General features: G+C 40.0%; 1 pseudogene; it reads right to left on the minus strand.

Moving 5' to 3' along the window:
- Nucleotides 1–3,127: 3,127 nt before the first annotated feature.
- LOC127674236 (heterogeneous nuclear ribonucleoprotein A1-like) lies at nucleotides 3,128–7,521 on the minus strand (annotated as a pseudogene).
- Between the last annotated feature and the right edge of the window lie 10,803 nt (nucleotides 7,522–18,324).

Below are 18,324 nucleotides of genomic sequence, written 5' to 3' on the forward strand. Positions count from 1 at the left end.
ACAGACACCACCAGTCTTTTATGCCTGCCTTGTCACACAGTCCTCCACTCAGAGAATGCGGAGAATTTGATCATCTGTCCCTTTTTCTTTCCCAGTTGTCCTACCCCATCTGATGGTCTCCAGGGACAGCCAGATGCACCTTCTAGAGAAGCTGCCAGGATTAGTGAGATGTCCTCTTTGGAGAATACTGGTATATCAGGTGGAGAGCTTACAGGGCTGATGGTTGTGTTCCAAAGCAAAGGCTTTGGGAACAGGAAGACACATACCTTAAATCTCTCTGCTGTTGATCCTGCAACATTGGAAAAAAATTTAAGTTCCAATTCTCAGTATCTTTACATACAAAAGGAGCAGTTTATGACTGAATAGAGTCACTGCACGTGATAATGAAACAAAATAGAGAGCATATGAATCACAAGATGGGTCCTCCATGAATTATTGCTTGTTAGGTTTGCTATTGTTTAAAAGAGAATTTCTAAGTCAGTCTAAAACAGAATCAATTACACAAAGGTATAGCAACACATTCATGAATCATTACATATACAAGACTGTATCCCCCTCATATCTGTTTGACAGGCAGCATGATTAATACTCCCGATACAATCTGCCTTATGTCCATAAAACAATCTGTCATCTTTGAATCTTTCTAGAGGAAGAAACACACATTTCTAGCCACATACTATTTTTTATTCTATATATTCTTTATTTACATTTAAAATGATTTCCCCTTTCCTGGATCCCCCTCTCCCTACAAGTGCCATAAGCCCTCTTCCCTCCCCCTGTTCCCCCATCCACCCCTTCCCACTTCCCTGTTCTGGTATTGCCCTATACTGCTGCACTGAGTCTTTCCAGAACCAGGGGCCACTCCTCTGTTCTTCTTGGACATCATTTGATATGTGGATTGTGTCTTGGGTACTCCAAGCTTCTAGGCTAATATCTGCTTATCAGTGAGTGCATACCTTGAGTGTTCTTTTGAGACTGGGTTACCTCACTTAGGATGATGTTCTCCAGCTCCATCCATTTGTCTAAGAGTTTCATGAATTCATTGTTTCTAATGGCTGAATAGTACTCCATTGTGTATATATACCACATTTTTTTGTATCCATTCCTCCATTGAGGGACAACTGTTAAAATGCTCTTACTGATATGCATAACAACGGGGTGGTTGAGCAGAATGAGCACCTTCACTTAGCTGTGTGTGGAAAAGATGTCAAGGATGACTGTCCAAGAGCCTGACCCTACTCAATTTGACTGTTTTTCTTTACTTGTGAAGCAAAGTAGAGGAATGATGATGCATGTGGTGTCCCTGGCCTTGAGAAGAGATACAAATAAAGGAGATTTTGCACTTGGAAGAGTTACAGACTCTGGTAAGAAATTTAGTATGCATGTAGTCAAGAAACCAATGAAAAATAGGGTGTGTATGAGAATATATGCAAATATGCAAATATATGAGAAAGTTATTGGCATTACCTTTAAAACAGTGATGATTTTTTTGTTGTTTTGCTTTTATTATCTTATATTCATGGAAGTGAATGGCATGATTTTATTGATTTCCCTTGCAAGGTTTTGTGTAGTGGAGATGAACAAGTGGATCTTTAAAGAAGACTGATGAGCAACAGCTTGGGACAGTGAAGTATAAAACCATAGGCAAATCCACAGTGAATGGAACTGCGTCGATGTAGAAAAATACTGAAGTGGGGGACAGATGTTTGGAAACTTGAAAGGTAGTGGCCATGACACATGGCATCCAGTAAGAGAAAGCAGGCTAACACAAGAAATCCCGATTTTAAAGGAAGAAATGGGCCGTACAAAATAATTAATCCTTAAACATTAGTAGAAGAAAATAAATTACAAAAGAATCTGAGACTGGGGAGACAAACAGTATATAGGTCAAGACCCAAGACAATGATGGCACTGAAACACTGAGGAGAGAAGCAAATCCAATGGCACAATAAATCAATATATTCAATATTGATGCCCCCCTGGATCTGCCAATATGAGAACCTTTCATGAATTGTTTGAATAAAATCACAAGAATAAAATGGTATGTTGAAAAGGGAGTTAAACATAAGGCAGTTGCAGGAATAGAATGAAAGCAAGACCAAAGAGAAGGTCTGCCGTTAGAGGAAAGAAGGCACTCAAGGCAAGGTTGAGTGATGATATCATTTATCTGATATCATATCAATGATATCATATCATTAGCTCTGCTGTAGTCTGCTGTTGGTGATGATTTGGGGGAGGTGCTGAAAGTATATTTATACAGCAACAATGATACATTTTAGAACTATAACACACAGTGCGACAAATGCTTAATGCTTTTAAAGGGGATCTTCTTTATAAAGAAAGAAAGTAGACGAAAGCACATTAGCCTATTAGGCAAAAGGAGGAAAGGAATGATGTTTGTATCTTTCTTTCTTTTTTCTGATGTCTTAATTGAAGTCAAATTACTTCTCTCTCCCTCCCTTTCCACCCTTTAGGCCCTTCCAGGGACCCTGCTATGAAACCCTCCTTCTTCTCACGGTGATAGCCTCTTTTTCTTTTAGTATATTTCACATATTCAACAGGTGTTAGGATTATTATAGCTTGTGACAAAACCAGAACCACAACTAAAACTATTAATTGTAATAGACAAATACCATTTTCAACAGTATTTCCATCTGACTTGCCCCAACACAACTTTACAGTTCTCTTATTTTTTTATTCTTTGTAATAGTTAACAATTTCAGTAAGAAGATATTTCTTTCTTGTTTTAATGTGCTCTCTCTCTCTCTCTCTCTCTCTCTCTCTCTCTCTCTCTCCCTCTCTCTCCATTTTAAAGGCATATTTATTGAGCATCATGATCAAACTATTACATTCAGCAATCAACACCATGGGTAAAAGGGGTTACAGTAAAGCCCTTTGTTTTGCTTTACACTTTCCACTGAACAGAAACTAAAATAACCTGTTATACAGCTAGTCACAAATAACAGTCCTAGAGTCTTTGCCCACATATATTAGTATTGTCTAAACACATGTCTTCCTTGTAACAGCTAGCCATGCCACCACTGAATTCACAAATCTGCTGTAACCTGTAGCTTCTCTGTCACTTTTCTGGCTCTCCTCTACTCTAAATTTTGTTTGCTGGATGTAATTAGAACCTCCAATCATTGTCATGGCTGCTGCTTCTGCTGCTGCTGCTAGAACCTCCATAGCCACCTTGGTTTCTTGGCTTAGCAAAGTCATGGCATCCAGTATCAGAGCTCCTGACTTCAAAGTTTCCTCCCATCATGGGTCCAAACTCTAAAGACTGATTGTTGTAATTGCCAAAATCATTGTACCTTCCAAGACCACCACAACTGCTTCTACTTCCTCTGTTGTTGCAGCTGTCGTAGCTACCACTGCTATCAAAACAACTGCCCAGTTTCCATAACCCTGCTGACCACTCCCATAGCCTCTGCTTCCTCCAGAGTAACCAGGGCCACCTTCTCCATACCCACCATCATTGCCAAACCCATCATAGCCATTCCCACTGCCATAACAACCACCAAGCTACCACCAAAGCCACCACAATGACCACTGAAATTTCCTACTCGACCAAAACTTTCATTGCCACCAAAAACATCACCACAACCACCAACAAACTTTCCAGAAACACTTTGATGTCTTTGGCTAGACAAAGCACTAGCCATCTCTTACTTCGACAGAGGTTTTCTTACTTCAAAGTTGTGGCCATTCACAGTATGGTATTGCTGAATGACAATCTTATCCACATAGTTATGGTCATCAAAGGTGACAAAAGCACAAACCCCATCTTTTTTTCCACTGCCTCTGTCAGTCATAATTTCTATCAGTTCCATTTTCCCATACTGCTCAAATAATCTTCAGTGTCTTCTTTAATTCTGCCAACAAAGATCTTTTCATAGTTAAGTGGGCGCCTGGTATCTCTTTTGACTCAAATCTCCTGGGTTCCACAGCTCTTCCACCTCTCTATTGTTCACACTGGAAAGACTGGGGTCCAGTCTCATCCTTTGACTTTTCTTGCACATCCCAATCATAGCCAGTGAGCAAACCCAGTAGCTCCATTTCTAAAACAGTTCTTGGCTGTGAACCTTTGCTGGTAGATCTACTGCAGCTGCCACCTTGCTACATAAACTTGTCTCAGCTGCTTCCGCTGTTTTGGTTCCACAAATCTAGTGTCCACCTAGAGCTATTATGTTGAAATATCCCACGTATTGTGGAAAAGTCCTCTGCAGAAATTCTTGAGTGCTTCTACCAAGAGTAAAATTTAAATTTCATGCATATCACACTCTACCTCCACTCCACTGTGTTTGAAAACATTGTAGTCTCTAGGAATCTTGTAATTGCAAAACTTTTATTAGTGGTCGGAAGATGCAGCGTGTATTTTATAAGAGTGCACAGCTGGCAGTTGCTAAATGTTGAAAATTCTGTTTGATTGAGCTATTTTAAGGTAACTGAATGTATAAATTTGAGTTTGGCACATACTTTTAAACCAGTGGAACTCAGCCTCCTGTGAGAAAATAAATAAACTACAGACCAAGACACAAGGCCAGCTTTGTGTTATTTCTATAACAAACATTATGAGGCTTTTTTGATTATGTTTTAAAGTATTTTCTTTGAATTATCACTTTAATACATTTCCTAAGAGCTTAATTTTTGACATCTTCATTTGTTCCTATTTTATTTTTATTCTGGAATATTACCTTTAGGATGAATTTATAGGAAAGAAAAAAGTTACTGTTCATATAGTGAGAGCTTAGAACAATACAAATTAGTTTTTACTAATTGTGTTTGAACTTGAGAGTTATAGGAAATATGGAGAGAATTTCAGTTGAGTATCATGGCTCTCTAACAGGAACACGATGGTTAGTATCATCCAGGGCATTCTGGCAGAAACAAAGGAGGGGGTTTTTGAAGAAAATGCAACAAGACACAGGGATATAACAGTGATCACAGGGAGATAATTAAAGAATAGACTTAAAATGATATGGAAAAATTAGATAAAAATCTACAAGCAGATTAAATAAGCTTCTGGCTTAAGAGAGGAGGGTATAATGTTGTACTGTTTGCCAAGCCAGAAAAGACAGAAGGTATGTAAATTTAACACCAGGAGGATGACAATTCAGCTTGCTGCAGCATATGTTTGAAATGCTATATAGGGCACCAGAAATAAATTTCATTTGAATTCTTTTGAATTATCCATCAGCTATAAAGATACAGGGAAAGCAGGGTTAGAAATTTAGATGTTAGATCCTTGTTAAATGTGGTTAATATCTTACAAATGGACCAGAGTTTTTAATATGACAGATAAAGGAGGAGAATCAAGTCAGTGATACCATGGAAACCATACAAAGAAAGGGCATCAGGAGGATGAAGGCAAGAATCTCAAGCAATCAGAGGGCACATAAGTTATGGACTGAAATGTGCCTGTTGATTTTAGTAACCAGAAACATCTTCAAGGTGGGACCTGTGACTGAGACGATGAAGCACAGATTGGGATCGGAGAGTCTCAGGATGTGGAAATATGGTAAATGAAAATCAAAGAAGAAAAACAAAACCCTTGAAATACACCTGATTTAACTAAGGTGCCTAAAGAAATAGGGAGATATGATCCAAAGAACACATAGATACATGGGGCAGCTATTCTTCAGTGTGCCTCATAGAAAGAATCCAGAAGTGGGAAAATGTTCTTCCAAAAGGGTCTACGTTTTCTCTCTGATGTAGAGTTCATTTGCTAAAAATTATGCAGAACATCAAAGTAGTAAAGGCTCAAAAATATTATTGTGGAATATGAAAGAGGAAGTGGACAATGGGTAGTTAGATGTCTTACTGTGTAGCGCTAATGGCTCCTCTGATGTGGGAGACTATGAGTTTGTAGTGGCATCAAGCCATGCTGTCAAGGCACTTATTTTCACTGGGATTTGGCAGCCAGATGTATGATGAGAAAGGGAGGGACTTGTTGATCTAGGGTTAGACCTGGGGTCTTAGGAAGGACAGATGAGGACAAATTACAGTCTCAAAAATTGTTTTTAAAGTAATAAATCACAAGATTTTGTACATGGGGTGAATAACATGGATCATTCATTGTATCCTTTTAGCAAGAAAACAATGTTGATTTGAGTCATTTATTTCTGTAAGTAACACCAGAAAGATGAGGTGGGTAATACTTTGCCTGTTTATAAATCAGGAAAATGAGCTCAGATTAATGATCAAATGAACCAAGTGTGCAGATGAGAAATTAAGATAAATTTAACACTGAGACTATTACTAGAAGTCCAAAAGAAAGAGACAGCAGAAAATTGAGGTGACTGTGAAAAAATGATAATCTAGAAATAATGATCAGGACAGGGGAAGAGAAGGGGGCTTACGGGACTTTCGGGGAGTGGGGGGTTAGAAAAGGGGAAATCATTTGAAATGTAAATAAAAAATTACATCGAATAAAAAAAAAGAAATAATCATCCCAGAGCATTGGTCTTATTGGTATAAGTCTGCATTAGTATCATTGTTATTTATGCACTGAGGTGGGAGTGTGGATTATTACCCATATAGAAGTGAATTAAGATAAGAGAGTGGTTCTTTTTTGTTATTGGATATTTTCTTTATTTACATTTCAAATGTTATCCCCTTTCCTGTTCCCTCCCACGCCCCACCCCCCACCCCCACCCATCCCTGAGAAGAGTGGTTCTTAACCTGTGGGTCTCAACCTCTTGGGGATTGAAAGAAACTTTCACAGGGGTCTCATATTAGATATCCTTAATATCAGATATTTATATTATGATTCATAACAGTAGCAAAATTATATTTATGAAGTAACAAAAATAAATTTATGCTGGGGGTGTTCACCACAGCACAAGGTACTATATCAAATGGTCACATGACTAGGAGGGTTAAGAACCACCAAGGCAAAAACTAGAAGAGGTGAAAAGAAGATTGTGGAATTGACATTGTGTCTTTGAGCAGTCGTGTCTCTCCAGTGGGGGAATGAAGTAGAAACTGCATGGGGGAAACCATAATTTTGCAAAATGTGGGGGTTTTAGAATAGTAGATACTGTTTCATTCCTTTCCAAATCTGTGCAGCGTCCTGTCTGATTTACCCATTCTTATCTTCTATTTCCCCCCAGGTTCATACTCAGACTGCAGCACATGACTTCTCAATTGAGAAGCCTGTGACTACTCCATGGATGCAACAAATTCACTAAAGTTTGATTAAACTTACACACTCACTTGAGCTCTCACATGGTGAGGGCATATTTGAATAGTTACTTTTAAAGATTCCAAAGGAACTCATCAGAACACTAATAAATTGTCTCTGAAGAAACTTTAGCTCGGGAATACGACTTAGATTAGATAGCTCTCAGGCCCTGCTGTTGAGGTGAAAATATCAGTCTCACCATTCTTTCTACCCCCAAAGATGGCAAGCAGCCCACTGACCATGGTGTGCTTAGCATCTTTAGCTACCATGTTAGCTTTTTTACTTCCTTGAAACTTGTGGTTAATTAAGACCTCCACAGGTTGATTTTTGTCCATGATGATTGCTCTTAATCCCTTATTCTTGTGAAGTGCGTTAACTGGGGGGCTATGGTTTTCTTATCATTTGTCCCAAATCTATCATTCTAGCCTGTGTGACTCTTTTACCTTTTTGACTTTTCTCATGCCATACAACAATTATTTCTTTTTTGCATTCCCCTATTTTTTCTTTTTCTGTTTTTTTAGAGCAACGCTGTTTTTTCTTCTTTTTTTGCATTTTTTTATTCGATATATTTTTTATTTACATTTCAAATGATGTCCCCTTTTCTGGACCCCTACTCCCCGAAAGTCCCATCAGCCCCCACCCCTCCCCCTGTTTTCCCACCCAACCCTTCCCACTTCCCTGTTCTGGTTTTGCCATATACTGCTTCACTGAGTCTTTCCAAAACAAGGGGCCACTCGTCCGTTCTTCTTGGACATCATTTGATATGTGGATTATGTTTTGGGTATTCCAGTTTTCTAGGTTAACACCCACTTATTAGTGAGTGCATACCATGATTCATCTTTTGAGTCTGGGTTACCTCACTTAGTATGATGTTCTCCAGCTCCATCCATTTGCCTAAGAATTTCATGAATTCATTGTTTCTAATGGCTGAATAGTACTCCATTGTGTATATATACCACACTTTTTGCATCCACTCTTCTGTTGAGGGATACCTGGGTTCTTTCCAGCTTCTGGCAATTATAAATAGGGCTGCTATGAACATAGTGGAACATGTATCCTTATAACATACTGGGGAATCTTCTGGGTATATGCCCAGGAGTGGTATAGCAGGATCTTCTAGAAGTGAGGTGCCCGGTTTTCGGAGGAACCGCCAGACTGATTTCCAGAGTGGTTGTACCAATTTGCAATCCCACCAGCAGTGGAGGAGTGTTCCTCTTTCTCCACATCCTCGCCAACATCTGCTGTCTCCTGAATTTTTAATCTTAGCCATTCTGACTGGTGTAAGGTGAAATCTCAGGGTTGTTTTGATTTGCATTTCCCTAATGACTAATGAAGTTGAGCATTTTTTAAGATGCTTCTCCGCCATCCGAAGTTCTTCAGGTGAGAATTCTTTGTTTAACTCTGTACTCCATTTTTTAATGGGGTTATTTGGTTTTCTGGAGTCTAACTTCTTGAGTTCTTTATATATATTGGATATTAGCCATCTATCTGATGTAGGGTTGGTGAAGACCTTTTCCCAATTTGTTGGTTGCCGATGTGCCCCTTTGATGGTGTCCTTTGCCTTACAGAAACTTTGTAATTTTATGAGGTCCCACTTGTCAATTCTTGATCTTAGAGCGTAAGCTTTTGGTGTTCTGTTCAGGAACTTTCCCCCTGTACCAATATCCTCAAGCGTCTTCCCCAGTTACTTTTCTATTAGCTTCAGAGTATCTGGTTTTATGTGGAGGTCCTTGATCCATTTGGAGTTGAGCTTAGTACAAGGAGACAAGGATAGATCAATTCGCATTCTTCTGCATGCTGACCTCCAGTTGACCCAGCACCATTTGTTGAAAAGGCTATCTTTTTACCATTGGATGTTTTCAGCCCCTTTGTCGAGGATCAAGTGGCCATAGGTGTGTGGGTTCATTTCTGGATCTTGAATCCTGTTCCATTGATCCCCCTGCCTGTCACTGTACCAATACCATGCAGTTTTTAACACTATTGCTCTGTATTATTGCTTGAGATCAGCGATACTGATACCCCCAGAATTTCTTTTGTTGCTGAGAATAGTTTTAGCTATCCTGGGTTTTTTGTTATTCCAGATGAATTTGAGGATTGCTCTTTCTAACTCTGTGAAGAATTGAGTTGGGATTTTGATGGGTATTGCGTTGAATCTGTATATTGCTTTTGGCAAAATGGCCATTTTAACTATATTAATCCTGCCGATCCATGAGCATGGGAGGTTTTTCGATTTTTTGAGGTCTTCTTCCATTTCCTTCTTCATAGACTTGAAGTTCTTGTCATACAGATCTTTCACATGTTTGGTAAGAGTCACCCCAAGGTACTTTATACTGTTTGTGGCTATTGTGAAGGGGGTCTTTTCCCTAATTTCTTTCTCAGCCTGCTTATTCTTTGAGTATAGGAAGGCTACTGATTTGCTTGAGTTGATTTTATAACCTGCCATTTTGCTGAAGTTGTTTATCAGCTGTAGGAGTTCTCTAGTGGAGTTTTTTGGGTCACTTAGGTAGACTATCCTATCATCTGCAAATAGTGATACACAATCTAAACAGACCCATAACCCCTAAAGAAATAGAAGGGGTCACAGATAGGCTTCCAACCAAAAAAAGCACAGGACCAGATGGCTTCAGGGCAGAATTCTATCAGACCGTCAAAGAAGACTTAACACCAATACTCTTCAAACTATTCCACCAAATAGAAACAGAAGGAACACTACCCAACTCCTTCTTCGAAGCCACTATTACGCTGATACCAATACCACACAAAGATCCAACTAAGAAAGAGAATTTCAGGCCAATTTCCCTTATGAATATCGATGCAAAAATACTAAAAAGAAATTCTTGCCCCCCGAATCCAAGAACACATCAAAATGATCATCCACCATAATCAAGTAGGCTTCATCCCAGGGATGCAGGGATGGTTCAATATAAGGAAATCCATAAATGCTATCCACTACATAAACAAACTCAAAGAAAAAAACCACATGATCATTTCATTAGATGCTGAAAAAGCATTTGACAGAATTCAGCATCCTTTCATGATGAAAGTCTTGGAAAGGACAGGAATCCAAGGCCCATATCTAAACATAGTAAAAGCAATATACAGCAAACCGGTAGCCAACATCAAACTAAATGGAGAGAAACATGAAGCAATCCCACTAAAATCAGGGACTAGACAAGGCTGCCCCCTCTCTCCATATCTTTTCAATAGAGTTGTTGAAGTCCTAGCTAGAGCAATTAGACAACATAAAGAAGTCAAAGGGATACAAATTGGAAAGGAAGAAGTCAAAATATCACTATTTGCAGATGATATGATCGTATCCTTAAGTGACCCCAAAAACTCTACTAGAGAACTCCTACAGCTGATAAACAACTTCAGCAAAGTGGCTGGCTACAAAATCAACACAAGCAGATCAGTAGCCTTTATATATTCAAAGGATAAGCAGACTGAGAAAGAAATTAGGGAAATGACCCCCTTCACAATAGCTGCAAAAAGCTTAAAGTATCTTGGGGTGACTCTAACCAAACAAGTGAAAGACCTATATGACAAGAACTTCAGATCTCTGAAGAAGGAAATTGAAGAAGATCTCAGAAAATGGAAAAATCTTCCATGCTTGTGGATTGGCAGGATTAATATAGTTAAAATGGCCATCTTGCCAAAGGCAATCTACAGATTCAATGCTATCCCCATAAAAATCCCAACCCAGTTCTTCATAGAGCTAGAAAGAGCAATTCTCAAATTCATCTGGAATAACAAAAAAACCCAGGATAGCTTAAACTATTCTGAACAGTAAAAGAACTTCAGTGGGATTCAGTATCCCAGACTTTAAACTCTACTACAGAGAAATAGTGATAAAAACTGCATGGTATTGGTACAATATCAGGCAAGCGGATCAATGAAATAGGATTGAAGACCCAGAAATGAACCAACACACCTATGGTCACTTGGTCTTCGACAAAGGAGCTGAAAGCATCCAGTGGAAAAAAGATAGTCTTTTCAACAAATGGTGCTGGTTCAATTAGAGGTCAGCATGCAGAAGAATGCGCATCGATCCATTCTTATCTCCTTGTACCAAGCTCAACTCCAAATGGATCAAGGACCTCCACATAAAACCGGACACACTGAAACTAATTGAAAAGAAACTGGGGAAGACCCTGGAGGACATGGGCACAGGGGAAAAGTTCCTGAATAGAACACCAATAGCTTATGCTCTAAGATCAAGAATTGACAAATGGGACCTCATAAAACTACAAAGTTTCTGTAAGGCAAAGGACACCATTCAAAAGGACAAAATGTCAACCAACAGACTGGGAAAGGATCTTCACTAACCCTAAATCTGACAGAGGGCTATTATCTAATATATACAAAGAACTCAAGAAAGTAGAACCCAGAGAAACAAATAACCCCATTAGAAAGTGGGGTACGGAGCTAAACAAAGAATTTTCACATGAAGAACTTCAGAGAGCTGAGAAACACCTTAAGAAATGTTCAACATCATTAATCATTAGGGAAATGCAAATCAAAACAACCCTGAGATTTCACCTCACACCAGTCAGAATGGCTAAGGTAAAAAACTCAGGAGACAGCAGGTGTTGGCGAGGATGTGGAGAAAGAGGAACACTCCTCCACTGCTGGTGGGATTGCAAGATGGTTCAACCACTTTGGAAATCAGTCTGGTGGTTCCTCAGAAAACTGGGCATGTCACTTCCTGAGGACCCTGTTATACCTCTCCTGGGCATATATCCAGAGGATTCTTCAGCATGCAATAAGGACACATGCTCCACTATGTTCATAGCAGCCCTATTTGTTGTAGCCAGAAGCTGGAAAGAACCTAGATGTCCTTCAGCGGAGGAATGGATACAAAAAATGTGGTATATTTATACAATGGAGTACTATTTAGCCATCAGAAACAATGAATTCATGAAATTCTTAGACAAATGGATGGAACTAGAGAACATCATACTAAGTGAGGTAACACAGTCTCAAAAGTTCAATCATGGTATGCACTCACTGATAAGTGGATATTAGCCTAGAAACTTTGAATACCCAGGACATAATCCACAAATTAAATGATGTCCAAAAATAATGGAGAAGTGGCCCCTGGTTCTGGAAAGACTCAGTGCAAGAGTATAAGGGAATTCCAGAACAGGGAAACGGGAAGGGGTGGATGGAAGAACAGGGGGATGGAAGAGGGCTTATGGGACTTGCGGGGATTGGGGACCCAGAAAGGGGGAAATCATTTGAAATGTATATAAAAATATATCAATAAAAAAAAAAATCAAGGAAACCACTCTTACACCAGAGTGATCTGATAGGAGTCATGGGATTAGTTCGATCTTCTTGTATTTGTTGATGTCTGTCTTGTTACCAATTATATGGTCAATTTTGGAGAAGGTACCATGAGGTGCTGAGAAAAAGGTATATTCTTTTCCTTTAGGGTGAAATGTTCTATAAATATCAGTCAAGTCCAATTGTTCCAAAGCTTCAATTAGTTTTACTTGGTCCCTGTTTAGTTTCTGTTTTCCTGATGGGTCTATTGAGGAGAGTGGAGTGTTGAAGTCCCCCACAATTATTGTGTTAGGTGAAATGTGTGCTTTGAGCTTTAGTAAAGTTTCTTTTACGAATGAGGGTGCCCTTGCATTTGGTGCATAGATGTTCAGAATTGAAAGTTCTTCTTGGTGGATTTTTCCTTTGACCAGCAAGAAGTGTCCCTCAGTGTCTCTTTTGATGACTTTAGGTTGGAAGTCAATTTTATCTGATATTAGAATGGCTACTCCAGCTTGTTTCCCAAAACCATTGGCTTGTAAAATTGTATTCCAGCCTTTTACTCTAAGGTAGTTTAGACATTTAGGTGTGTTTCCTGTATGCAGCAAATTGTAGGGTCCTGTTCCCTTATCCAGTCTGTTAGTCTATGTCTTTTTATTGGGGAATTGAGTCCATTGATGTTAAGAGATATTAAGGAATAGTGATTATTACTTCCTGTCATTTTTGATGTTATTTTTATATTTAAGTGGTTATCTTCTTTTGGGTTTGATGAAGTTAGGTTACTATCTTGCTTTTTCCAGGGTGTAGTTTCCCTCCTTGCATTGGAGTTTTCCTCCTATTATTCTTTGCAGAGCTGGGTTTGTGGAAAGATATTGTATAAATTTGGTTTTGTCATGGAATGTCTTGGTTTCTCCATCTATTGTGATTGAGAGTTTTGCTGGGTATAGTAGTCTTGGCTGACACTTGTGGTCTCTTAGAGTCTGCATGAGATCTGCCCAGGATCTTCTAGCTTTCATGGTCTCTGGTGAGAAGTCTGATGTGATTCTGATAGGTCTTCCTTTATATGTTACTTGGCCATTTTCTCTTACAGCCTTTAATATTCTTTCTTTGTTTAGTGCATTTGGGGTTTTAAATATTATGTGGCGAGAGGTATTTCTGCTCAGATCCAGTCTGTTTGGAGTTCTGTAGGCTTCTTGTATATTCATAGGCATCTCTCTCTTTAAGTTGGGAAAGTTTTCTTCCATAATTTTGTTGAAGATATTTGCTGGCCCTTTCAGTTGTAAATCTTCACTCTCATCTATACCTATAATCCTTAGGTTTGGTCTTCTCATTGTATCCTGGATTTCCTGGATGTTCTTGGATACCAGCTTTTTGCATTTTGCATTTTCTTTGACTGTTGAGTCAATGGTTTCTATGGTATCTTCGGCATCTGAGATTCTTTCTTCCATCTCTTGTATTCTGTTGTTTATATTTGCATCTATGGCCCCTGATTTCTTCTCAAGGTTTTCTATCTCCAAAGTTATTTCCCTTTGTGATTTCTTAGTTGTTTCTACTTCTGTTTTTAGATCCAGGATGGTTTTGCTCAGTTCTATCATTTGTTTGTGTTTTCCTGTAATTCTTTAAGAGATTTTTGTGTTTCCTCTTTCATGACTTCTGCCTCTTGACTCAAGTTCTCCTGCATTTCTTTAAGTTTTTTTTTTTTTTTTTTTTTTTTTTTTTTTTTTTGCATTTCTTCTTTATTGGCTTCTATCTCTTGAGCCTTATTCTCCGGCATTTCTTTAAGTGATTTTTGTGTTTCCATTATACGAGTTTCTAGTTTATTCATGTTCCCCTGTATTTCTTTAAGAGATTCGTTTATGTCCTTTTTGTGTTCTTCTAGCAGCATCATGAACAGTGATTTTAAACCAAATCTTGTTTCTCTGGTGTGTTGCCATAACCAGGACTTGCTGATGTTGGAGAGTTTGGTTCAGATGCTGCCATATTGCCTAGATTTCTGCTAGTAGCGTTCCTGCATTTGCCCTTTGCCATCTTGTTCTCTGGAATTAGTTGGCCTTGTCTCTGGCTGGTGTTTGGGCCTCCTGAGGGGCTCTGGAGCTATTACTGCAACACTATATGGCTGGGTTTCCCCTGTAGCAGATTGCTGATGTGCTATCCTCCTCTTGGGTGCCCCTGCAGCCCTAGTGTGCTTTGCCCCAGATTGTGACTGTGAACCAGATGGAGCCCGTTTGCTCCTTCAGGGAGTGCTGAAGGGTGTATGCTGCCAGGACCTTTTCTGCATGCAGATCACTCTGCTGGGCAGCTGATCTCCCAACCGAGTTGGTACACACAAGGCTAGCCTGGCTGCTCAGGCCCTGAGTCTAGGCAAAAGCCTGGGAGGCCAAGGTCCGAGCAAAGTTCCCCTCGGGCTCTGACTGTTAATTGGGTCTGTCAGGTGGCCAGGATGTCGGGCGTGCACACGCATTCTCTGAAAGTGCCGGGAGAGTCTTCTGGGCTACCAATCTCCTGGCTGGGTTGACACACAGATGGCCCACTGGGCAGCCCAGTTCTTGGGGTCAATCCAGGGCCTGTTGGGGCCTAGATCCCGGCTATGTTAGCCTCGGGCTATGCCTGTTAGCCAGCTTTGCCTGCTAGCACTCTCTGGCATCCTGTAGGCAAAATGGTGGCAGGTGCGCTGGGCCAGGCAAAAAAACCTCCTGGCTGGGTTGGCACACCGATGCCCCCAACAGCCCAGGGCCTGGGTGCAGGCCAACACCCGTCGGGCTTAGACCCCTACGATGTTGGCCTCGGGTTATGTTTGCGTACCTCAGTCTGTCTGATCTCTCTGGAGTCTGAGAACCAAGATGGAGGTGAGTCTCTCCTGACTGGCGGGAGGCAGAGTTCTAAAGTGGCTTCTGTGCGGTGAAAGGCACCGTAAATCCACCACTGCTTGCAGCCAGCCCTGCTGACCAGCGAAGGTCAGTGGTCGTAGGCGCAGGGCCTAACTGGACCCTGTGTCACCTTGGTTCCACTGCTGATGGCCCTTCAGCTGGACCACCCACTGCTGCACTGCCGCCGCTGCCGCCGCTGCCGCCGCTGTCTCCCCTATTTTTTCAAATTTAAGAAACTGTCCATCATTTCAGCTCTGCCTGGGTTCCTGAGAAAACAGTAACAGGCAGGATGAAGGTCACAGACTACAGCATATCGTTATGCAATTTGCAGTTGGAGATGATGACTTTTGCCAATATCTCTTACACAGGTTGCTCAATAAGATACAAAGCCTGCTCTTCATATCTGATTCTCTAAATATTCATAAAGATATCCTCAAAAGCCCTGCCGCATCTTTTGATTAATATAATTCCATGAAGATGTCTTCATATATTATTGTAAAAACCTCAAGCAACCACAACCACAACCACAAAACAGGAAAGTACCACAGGCAAGGCAGAACCTTGCTGGGCCTTACTTGACCAGATACTGAGGCCTATTGAGGGAACCTGAACCTTTGCTTGAATTTAGAGACTGGTCTAGGTCACTTCCATACTGGAGTGACTCAGCACAACCTGCATAAGCCTGCCTTTGCCTGATGTACAATAACATCATTGGCCCTGTCAGTCACCCCATACCCTCTGTCACCCTTCTCTGCCCCCTAAGTCATCTCACCTCAGAAAAAACAAACAAACAAACAAAAACCCCTACCTTCTCTCTCAGACCTTTATAAACAAAAGACTGACACAATTAAATGAGTCCCTGCTTTGACAGACTCCTGGCTAGGGGTGTTTATTCTCAGGATGGCAGGAGATCCAAGCCTCAACACTCACCATTCCGCTCAGCCCCAGAGAGACTTAGCTGGACTGGGTTCTCTCCTCTCAGGCCTGCCAGCAGAGAGAGCCAGCAGAGCCTGAGGTAGAAACATTGCTGTGACTCAACCTTCCAGTGCTGCCTCCTCTAGTAGCTAAGCCTGGGTTTCCTGCTTCTATGTCCAGTGTTTCACATTAACGTTAGAATGTTGTCATATAGCTGACTTTGAGCGGCATTTGGAATTGCCACTTGTTCTTCAGGGAATGGCTCCTTAATGTTTGGAAAATAAAACAAATTGAAAGTTAGTTGTTAGCCGGGCGGTGGTGGCGCACGCCTGTAATCCCCGCACTCTGGGAGGCAGAGGCAGGCAGATTTCTGAGTTCGAGGCCAGCCTGGTCTACAGAGTGAGTTCCAGGACAGCCAGGGCTACACAGAGAAACCCTGTCTCAAAAAACAAACAAACTAACTAAAAAAAAAAAAAAGAAAGAAAGAAAGAAGGTTAGTTGTTTCTGTGTGTGTGTGTGTGTGTGTGTGAGAGAGAGAGAGAGAGAGAGAGAGCGCATGCATGCACTGATATGTATTCAAGGTTTTTCTCAAAAGATGAAGACACATAAAATTACTTTTCTGATCTTGTGCCTGAGAGTACAAGTTAGTATCTCACTCTAAAGCAAGCAGTTCTCCCCCATTAGCTCAGATACAACTTGAACATGTGCCTTTTATTCCAGCTTAAATTTCCACTGGGCAGAAAACTAGAATTCTATATTTATCATTGGATCTGTATTATAAACATTACATTAGGCTTCTATTTTTAGCTACTAAGTAAGAAGTTAATGGAGATAGTTTAGCTACATTTTCGCTGAATATGATAAGTACAAGATGGCTTGTATCAACAGCTGACTACATTAATAAAACATCCCAAATTTTAATTGAATGGCTGAAAGCATGCCAGTGTGTACAAGAGTTAGAAGCTGCTACACAATATAACAAGGTGAATTAAACAACATTGTATACAGTGGGTTGCTACTGAATATAGTTATTGTAAAATACTTTACTAGGTAATGATGTCAACGTAAAGTCTTTGTTCTGGTTGGTGATTTGAACTCCTGATTCAAATCAAGTTTGTAACTTGATGGAATGAGAAATAGCATCCTTAAATCAAAATTAATGTCAATATTATTGATATTATTGTTTTACATTTTATAGCATATGACATTTAAGATAGTCTCTTAACTTTATTCATGATTCCTTTATAAAATAGCCTACAATAAGTAGAAATTTCTATGGTTATGTGAGTTTATAATTAATTAAATTTTGTCATTGGGTCATTTCATACACATGTATAATTCACACTGATTATTATCAATCCTAACTCCCACCTACCCTCCAATCAATCATCTCCTCTCTACAGGTCACTTTCTTATGAATATATATATATATATATATATATATATATATATATATATATATATATATTTGTAATACACTCAGTTTAACTATGGTAATCAAGGTGACTATGGAGACGGAACCATCTCATGGACCATCACATGGAAACAACTGTGCTCAATAGTGGGTACAGACCTGAAAATAGTGACTCCCCGTCTCCCAGAATCTATATTCTGATAGTTCAGCAGACAAGAAAACAGTCCCATGAGCTTCTCTACCATCTGTGGCTAGCTGCTTGACAGGCCAAGTCTTGGTCAGACACAGCACATGTAACTATAGCAGCAGTGAGTTCATGAATGCAATGGATTTTAAGGCTAACAACATTTGTTTGTGGATACAAGCATGGGTGCTTAGAAGGCTGTTTAAAGTCATGTCCATATAACTAAACAACAATAGTAGCTCTCCTCTTTTAAATTTTTCTGTTGTTCTTCCTGCTTTAATGTCACCTGTGTTCTGTTGACCCTTGTTATTTAAAGCATCCTCCATCCCAAATCCCAAATACCTTCTTCCTACTTTGCTGGCTTCTACTGGCACTCCAAGTTAAACACATAGATATAAAGAACCATACCTAAGGTCCAATTATAACAGTATTTGTAGCTTTCTGGAAACTAGCTGAGTATATGGTATTACCTGCAAGTTGAAAAGTTTGACATCGT

Source organism: Apodemus sylvaticus, chromosome 23, assembly GCF_947179515.1.
Source record: "Apodemus sylvaticus chromosome 23, mApoSyl1.1, whole genome shotgun sequence".
In the NCBI taxonomy this organism is placed as follows: Eukaryota; Metazoa; Chordata; class Mammalia; order Rodentia; family Muridae; genus Apodemus; species Apodemus sylvaticus.